Consider the following 8122-nt stretch of genomic DNA (forward strand, 5'->3'; position numbering starts at 1 on the left):
GCTTTCCGCAGCGCCTCTTCCCACCAGCTCACCAGTTCTCCATTCATAATTCTTTCATTCATACGGATGATGGGCTGTCTACTCTCTGTACAAAATACTTGATCGAGTAACGCTTGACACGGTGGGAACAGCTGTGAAGCGGTTTCCCTGTTGGAGCGTTCGTAGGAAACACGAATGTGACAAATATGTGTCTTAAAGGGCTCAGTCTGCCCCGCTTGCGGCACAGGAGGCCGTTGTCCCCCACGTGAGAGGTCTGTCCCGTGAAATTTTCTGGTATTCAAAAAGCTGTAGTTGTTGACATAATTAAATTACATTCAGCCTCCCTCCGTAACACAGCGTCTTTACTTGAAATGAGGCAACGGCTAACCTCACCAAATCTGTATATTTGTATAACTGAGAAAGAAGTAGTAGAGTATGAATAATATGAAACTGTAACCACCTGTATATGGAACAAACCTATATATAGGTTCATTAAGTTAACAAACCCATAAAATGAGCTCAGCTTCCCCCTCCCCTGCTTCGAATAATTCCCCTGGTTCTGGTTGTGTATTTGCAGATGTTTTATTTTTCTGGTTATGTTGAAACAGATCGAACAGGCCCTTTCCAACATCAGCTTATTTCATGACGCGAAAAAAAAATTGGGAAAAAATATGGCCTGCGCAGGGATCGAACCTACGACCTTCGCGTTATTAGCACGACGCTCTAACCGACTGAGCTAGCAGGCCTCCGGCTTATTGATCTTAATTAGCTGGTGTATATCTGCTTGAATAAAAGCGGTTTTGTTTCCTTTTGTTAACACACGTTGACCACCTCGTGTCATCGCTTTTTCAAGAATTTTAGACTGACAATCCCAGCAAACAAAAGGCTTATGGAAGTCTCACGTGACGTGACAGAATATTTATCACAAGGCAAATGGTTTTCTCGATTGAGGAAAACGACGAGTCGGCCAGGAGCTACTGCTTCTTGGCGGCTGCCTCTGCCAGACCCGTCACCCAGACCTGCTCGTTAGGGTCTGAGTTCAGCAGTGTGGTTTCCTACTTCTGCGTCTTGCTTATGTGTAAGCCCTAAGCGATGCACACGTATACTTGGACCGTCCCAAAGTATGGGAATGATGTCACGAAAGACGTACAATAAGCTGTGCTGCTCCGCTTCACAATTGACCAAACCGCGATGTCAATTCGCAAAGTTATCATGTGGCGTCATGTTGGTACAAGGTCGCGTAGTTTAACGATGGCTACGCAAATTTTAGCGATCGGCAATGTCGATGTGCTGGCACGTGATGAGGTGATTATGCGACGTCATCGCTAATTCGAAGGAGGGCGAGTGTTTTTTTTTCGTGGACGTACGTAGACGAACCAGTGGGACATGCCTTACAACCTTGCTGTAATATTTTGAAAACGACAGAGTGTGCTACCCACCGCTGTAGTCTATTGGCTGTCCCGTAACCCGCAATAGATATAAGCATGACTATCAGGGAAGCAGTTTGGTTGAAGGTAATACTAGACACAATCTTAAAAGAGGTATAGGCATGCGGCTCGTTATGGTTCTCGACTGCCGGCCCGCAGGTCGCGGGAGCAAATCCTGGCCACGGCAGCCACATTTTCGATAGAGGCGATTATGTTTGAGGCCAGTGTACCTAGAATTAGGCGCACGCTTATTCTCAGGCGCTTGAAACTTCCGGATGCGCTAGTTGGTGCAAAGCCTTAATCTGGTCATGTAGGGAAGGGTGTTTCTGCTCCAGTAGCAAACCTTTAAGGGCTAGTCTCAGAAAGGAAGGATTGCTCGAAAACACTGTACAGTCCCTCCCCTTGCGCAGTCCTTCCTATCTGTTTGTTTGTTTGTTTCCCTGGACTAATGGCTCATACCCGCTCAGGGGGATTGGCTAAGAAAGCGTTGTGCAGTTTTTCTGTGATAATTTTAACTATGTGTAATGAATTTCTATTATATTATGACCAATGTAAGGAAAACCACATAAATAAAGAGCAAACGAGAAAAAAATTAGAAACGTCAACTTGAGAAAATTTGAGATTTCAGGTGTTGTGATTACCACTCAGCCGCGTTTACTTCACTTTGTCGTTTAGAATTTTCTGGGGGAGTAATAAATAATAATTATTTGATTGAAGGTCACAAAGGTATATGCTAGGATGCCTGAATATAATCACAAACGGCATTGAAAGCATCCCTGTGGCAATGTCCCAAAACTGAGGCACCAAAGTCTAGTGCAGTTTCTACCGTCAATCTAATGCCTATTTTCAGAAATGGAATAACTAGTAACCTTTTTCGAAGTATAGCGTATCGGCCACAATACAAAAAATATTGTTCTAATGATTCCATTTCTCCGCAGAATGCGCAGAGGGGTGATATTGTCGGACCAGCTCTGTGTAGATACAGGTTTAAGGGGGGGGGGGGGGGACGCGACATCAAAATTTAGTAATTAAAACTTCGAGATTTCTGGACTGGATCCAATGGGGTCGCCATGGAAACTTGAGGTGGTTATATTCTGTCCATCTAGGTACTTTTTCTATCGTATCAGCCGCGATTGCTGATTTTCGATATCTTATTGCTGTAATATATTCAACATCTGGCAGTATGGATAAAACTGGGCCATCAAGTGCGGCTCTCACAGGTCCCGTTAATTCGGGAGGCGATCGCCGGGCTAATTCCAAGGGCCGAAGTATCGGCCCCCCGAACGGCACCACGAAAGCGTGGACCATTTAGAAGTGGTCCTATTTGGTGCACCAGCGGACGCCGGCTGTGGCCCAAAGAACAAGTCAGAGCCGAGAGTTGATAAACAAATAGAAATTATATTCTCAATTATGGCAGATCAAAACGATACACAAGTATGCACACTCGGCAATAGTTGAATACAATATGTCACCAATCAAACAGTACAACAGCCACACTCGAAACAACGGACACATACAACAATACGCACTACAATGCAGTCGCATGCATCGAACAACCAAGACACTTAAAGACTAAAGAGTTAGAATACCTATTCAGTCCAAAGTTCTTGGAGCAAAACTCTGAATGATACTCTTCGGAGAATCACTCACTCAAAGTCCAGCGTTGTTGTCGTTCCGCTGCCCCCGAAGTTTCTCTTCCAGGAAACCTCGCGTCTTCAATTGGCCACTCTCCAAGCTTCAAACTTTTTCGCCGGAAACACGTCGGCTTCCCACACGCAGCTGTTGCCACGCGTCTTTGCTCGCTAACGGTAGACACACACTCTTGCCTGTAGCTCGAGTCTTTACCCCTCAGGTGGAAATCCTCTTTTTCTCCTCCTTTGTCACGGAAGACAAAAGGCTTCGCCCACAAGGCGGAACACCCTACGCACTCTGGCGCATACTTTCTTCTTCTCCTGCTTTGTCACTAAAGACAAAACCTTCGCCGACAGATGCGGCGGAATAACCCCACGCACACTGGCGCTAACTTCCTTCTTCTCCTGCTCTCCCATCTCTGCTGCTCGATTAAATACGTTCCGCGCGAAATTCCAGAAAATTCTCATTATTTCGTCGGCGCGATGCGCAGCGAAGGCTGGGGGAAAGCGCGAGACGGTTCGACGGCCGTCCGAGACGGATGACGCAACCCGGCATCACCACGCCCCTTTCCATCGAGAAATTTCCAGGGCTTGCTCGGCCGCGATGTGAGGAGGTTCGTCGGCGAACCTACGTTTCCGAGAGGGGAGGGACGGCGCACCCGGTTATGCTTTGGATGCCTGTTTTCTTCTTTTTTTATCAATGACCTCGAGGCGTCTTTCCGGCGCTTTGTCACGAGAATTTGGCGGCGCGCCCTTTTGGAGCGCTCGTTTTGTGACAGCGGCTCGTGCTGAGGAATCAGCCAATTCATTTATTCTTAACCCACAGTGTCCCAGAACCAATAGTAACCTAAGGAGTCCCCACTACGGGGGTATTAATGTTTTGAATGTCCTTAGAATTCGAGAGTTCTCTGAAGCTGTCAGAGCTGCACAAACTGAAAGGGAATCGACCGTGATGACTGCGTTGTTTTGATTTGACGGAAATTTTTGAAGAGTTAAAATAATCGCCGCGAGCTCCGCTTCAAAAACTGGAGTAAAATCAGGAAGTCTCACTGAAAAGGACCAGTTAAGCGAATCAGAACTTCATTTTCGTCGGAACTGCGTCAGAACACACCTTATGATAATGATGATGATGCCTTCAAATATGACTCATGCCCCCCTCAAGAGATCGCCAAAGAAGGATTGCATGAGTTAATAACACATTTATATGAAAAAAAATAACGTACGTGAAACGAAAACAATGCAATAATTGTTATATTCCCCCCTTCAGACCAGGCAGGCTAGTCGTTATTGTAACTAAAAAATGAACGTGAATTAAAAAAAGAATAACAAATATATAATGACGCATCTTACTCTAAGGTTCTTCTTCTTCTTCCGTACATGCCCACTGCCAGTTCCCCAGAGCATGTGGAGAAGAATGTTCCCCCTCCACTTATTCGTCAGCTACGTGTTGGGCTAGCTTTTTTTTATTGCGACAAAGACTTGCCATTAAACATAATATCTTTGCGAGTATGTTTGTTAAATGTGCGCCGTTAGGCTGGTGTTGTGTATGAAGTGAAGTAGTGTCTTGTGAAATGTGTTGTTATGTATCCAGCGGTTAACTGGATGTGTCAATCTAGCGAAGGCCGGCTTGAAGGAGGTGACGAGAGCGTTCTGGCGGCAACCCTTTACATGTCTATTGTAGGGGTACTGACACTCCCCTGTAAAGTTACTTGCGCCGCGTGGCGTACGTGTTTGACGCAGAAGCCGTACTTCGGAGTCACGGCTATTGAGCGATAGGTGGCGTTGTGTACGCGAGCGGTGACCACCACTATCATCATCATCATGGTATAGCGCCGTAGGTGACAAGCCTTGGTAGAGGCGAGCGAGAAATAAGCTGGTCTCTCTGCGCGTGGCGGTTGTCTCTAGCGTGTGTCCCCGGTGCGTTGCACCGCGGGCTGCGCGTCGGGGGCCCTCGCGGTAAGTCAAGCGTTGGCGACGCCGCCTTGGGTGTGTTATTGTATTTGTCAAGTTTTGGAGTGTATGGTGATATTGAATAAGGATGTGCTAGCATGTTGATCACAATTTATGTTATATATCGATTCGGTGGACGATATCGTCGTTCTAAATTGGTTAAATAAATGTATGTTGTTTGGTTTGGACGGACCTTGTCTACTGTGTCCTTTCACTCCAAGAGCGTGCCGTGGTGCTCGCCAACTCTGGACCACATACTGGCTGCCCAACGTGGGCTCTTGGAGTATCGGACGACAGTTTTCTCAGTTCGGTACAAGTTGTTGCGACTCCGGGTCCTGCGGGTCTCAGTTCGGTAGCGGGCCCCCGTCCTAGGACCCATCGTCGAACAAGTCAGATGAGGCACTCGTAAAAACGACAACAATATATTTACATGGTTAGTAACTGAGAAGGAGAACGAGAAGTCAAAAACTGTACATGAGAACTGTTGAACTGTAGAACTTCAAATACACAAAAGTGTTCGGCTTATATAGCGCCTTGTTGCCAACCCTGGGCACATTGTCCGTGGCTTCCGCCAACAGGGCGCTCCGTAGCCGAGGTGCTCCACCCACGAAGGAGAGGAAAGACACCACACAATGCATGTGGAGAGGGCACAGTCTACACGATGCCCAAATAAGGTCACAAACGCCCTGCACCGACATTTTCGCACACGTCACCAAGTTTCGCGCACGTCCGATGATTTTGGTTTCCAAGATTTTTCTGGCAGCTGGGTGAGGTTCGAAAAACCGGCTGCCAGGACACGTGTCGAACTTGCCTGACTGTTTGGGTAGGACAATGTAGTAGTGGGCCCGCATCAAAATATGCCACCCCATGCAGCCGATCCTATGGAGAAAGGGGAAAGGAGGAGGGGTCAACTAATCCCCCGTCGTCGAGGCGGGCTCCTGCAAGGGCTGCAGCACATAGTGCATTATCCTTTTTTTCACCCCCACATTCCATTCTTGGTTGTTTGCTAGAAGCTGTGGCTTAGCTGCACATATCCCGGGGCTCCGCTCGACCTCGCAAGATGCAGCCACAACCAATTTGGCTTTGTCTTGCAGCCTGAACTGCAAATACCAAGCTGGTTCCGAGATTTCCAGATACTCGGTGACCTCGAAAATGGTCCAGCTGCCTCCTCATCTGCCTCGAAAGCCTTGCTCGCAGCAAACAAAATGGCCTTTCTTGAGTCGAGCTCACATTGGCCTCTCTTGGCTCGTGCGTTTTCTCTGCGCGAACCAGTCCCGAACCCCTCGTTCAGGTTTTGCCGAGAAAAAATTAATCCGTCTTGACGGCACACCCTTGCTTGGAATGCGTCGAAATATTTTCGTCCCGTTCACAAAGGCCGAAAAACTTCAATACTTATGATGGTCTAACAAAGTTTTTGTCAGAGCAGGGGTAGAGGCCTGGGGGAGTCCTTTGCTAGCGTCGGCGGTGTGGCTTGTTGAGAAGAGAGGAGATCGGTTTTGTGACGTGTTTGAACTTGTTGGCACGTTGAGTTTTTTTTCTGCTTGCAAGTGTTTTTTGTTGTTGTTGTTAGTTTTCAAGAACGTGGTTCAGTTGAGTACGAGAACCATGTGGTCTGCATGCTAGGGTGAGCAAGGCTTAGAGCACGTGGATTGTAAGCGAAGCCCGAAGCGAGGGAGTAGGGAAGCCTCGTGGGTGGTCCGATTTTCTGTAAATAGCTTTCTCTACCTCTTCGGGCTCAGGAAGCCGGCAGTCGTTGTTGTCTGGTATTGCGGCTCGACGCCGGGGCGTCGTGACACGGTCCGGGGCGGTGGACACCAATCGCTCGGTAAGCTGCTGTGTGTGGCGAGCGATAGGGCCACGTTACAGAGTGGATGTCTCCTTGCGGCTGCCTCATCTGCACCTAGGCTGGGTTCTGGGTGGATGCCGGTTGTTGCAAAGCGACTCATTAGGCCTAAGGCTCTGCGCAGGTAGGTAGGTAGTAAACTTTATTCACTCAGTTGACAGGAGAGAGTTGGGGACGGCTTTAAGGGCCGGCCCCTTACAAAATCCAGGAGGAGTCCCTAGTCCGGGACCCCTGTGGCTTCTGCTGCAGCACGCGCTCGGGCTACTAGGGCACGCTGGTCCTCTAGGGTCGAGCAACCGAGCAGGGCAGCCTCCCAGCTCTCTCGGGTAGGGAGGAAAGAAGGAAGTGGTGGGACCGCCGGATTTGAGGGGCATGCCCACACCATATGGAAAGGATCCGCGAACGGATGGTCACAGTGCGGGAATTCCCCAGAGAATGCCGGATTGAAATGTTTAAGTATCGCCGGGCACAATACTGTATTGGTATAGAGACGAAGGAGCCAGCGCTCGTCCTTCTTGGGCAGGCCCGATGCTGGGGGTGGGAAGCGGAGCCTGTTCGATTTGTACATAGCGGTGATTTCTCTGAAAGAGGTAGCCGGATTGGGTTCTGGAACATCAGGCGATGGAGGGCGAGGCGGGTCCCGGTAATTAAGCGCGCGGGCCGAGGCATCTGCAGCCTCGTTTCCAACTAGCCCCGTATGAGCAGGAGTCCAGATGACGGTGCGTGGATTTGGGCGATCTAGATAATAGCATCGCTTAAGGATTTCGGCGGCGCGATCATTGATGCAACCCTGTGTGAGATTTTGGCACGCCCTCCGCGAATCGGTAATAATTATCCGAGATGCGGGGTCCGCTGCGGCGAGGGCTATGGCGACCTCCCCCGCGTGTGTGATGTCCGGTGCTCGAAAGGTGAGCCCTTGAATAGGTACATTTTGGTGAACCACAGCGGCCGTGTACCACCCGCCGTGGTGGGGGCCAGATGCGTCCGTGTAGAAGACTCCCGGGCGTGAGCCATACCGTTGCTGTAGGGCTGTAGCCCGCGCTGTACGCCGCCCATCGTGAGTCCCATTTGTTATGTTTTGGGGCAGAGGCGGAATGATCAGTGCACCGCGCCAATCCTCAAGGATCGCGGTACGCTCTTCCACCTTGTGGGTGTTGGAAATGTGGAGGCGGTGTAGGAGGTTGTTCCCATCCTGTGACCTACTAAGGCGCAGGTACTGGTTATTGAGATGAGCCTCTTTAAGTTCTCCGTACGTGTTTGTCATGCCCAGGTCTGCGAGACGTTGGTTCGAT

The 8122-nt window shown here is 49.3% G+C and overlaps 1 non-coding gene across 1 annotated transcript; it reads right to left on the reverse strand.

Moving 5' to 3' along the window:
* Window positions 1-651: 651 nt before the first annotated feature.
* On the reverse strand, window positions 652-725 carry TRNAI-AAU (transfer RNA isoleucine (anticodon AAU)). Its single transcript has one exon. It is a non-coding gene; the product is annotated as a tRNA-Ile (tRNA).
* Between the last annotated feature and the right edge of the window lie 7397 nt (window positions 726-8122).

The sequence above is a fragment of the Rhipicephalus microplus genome, chromosome 1 (genome assembly GCF_043290135.1).
Source record: "Rhipicephalus microplus isolate Deutch F79 chromosome 1, USDA_Rmic, whole genome shotgun sequence".
NCBI classification, from domain to species: domain Eukaryota; kingdom Metazoa; phylum Arthropoda; class Arachnida; order Ixodida; family Ixodidae; genus Rhipicephalus; species Rhipicephalus microplus.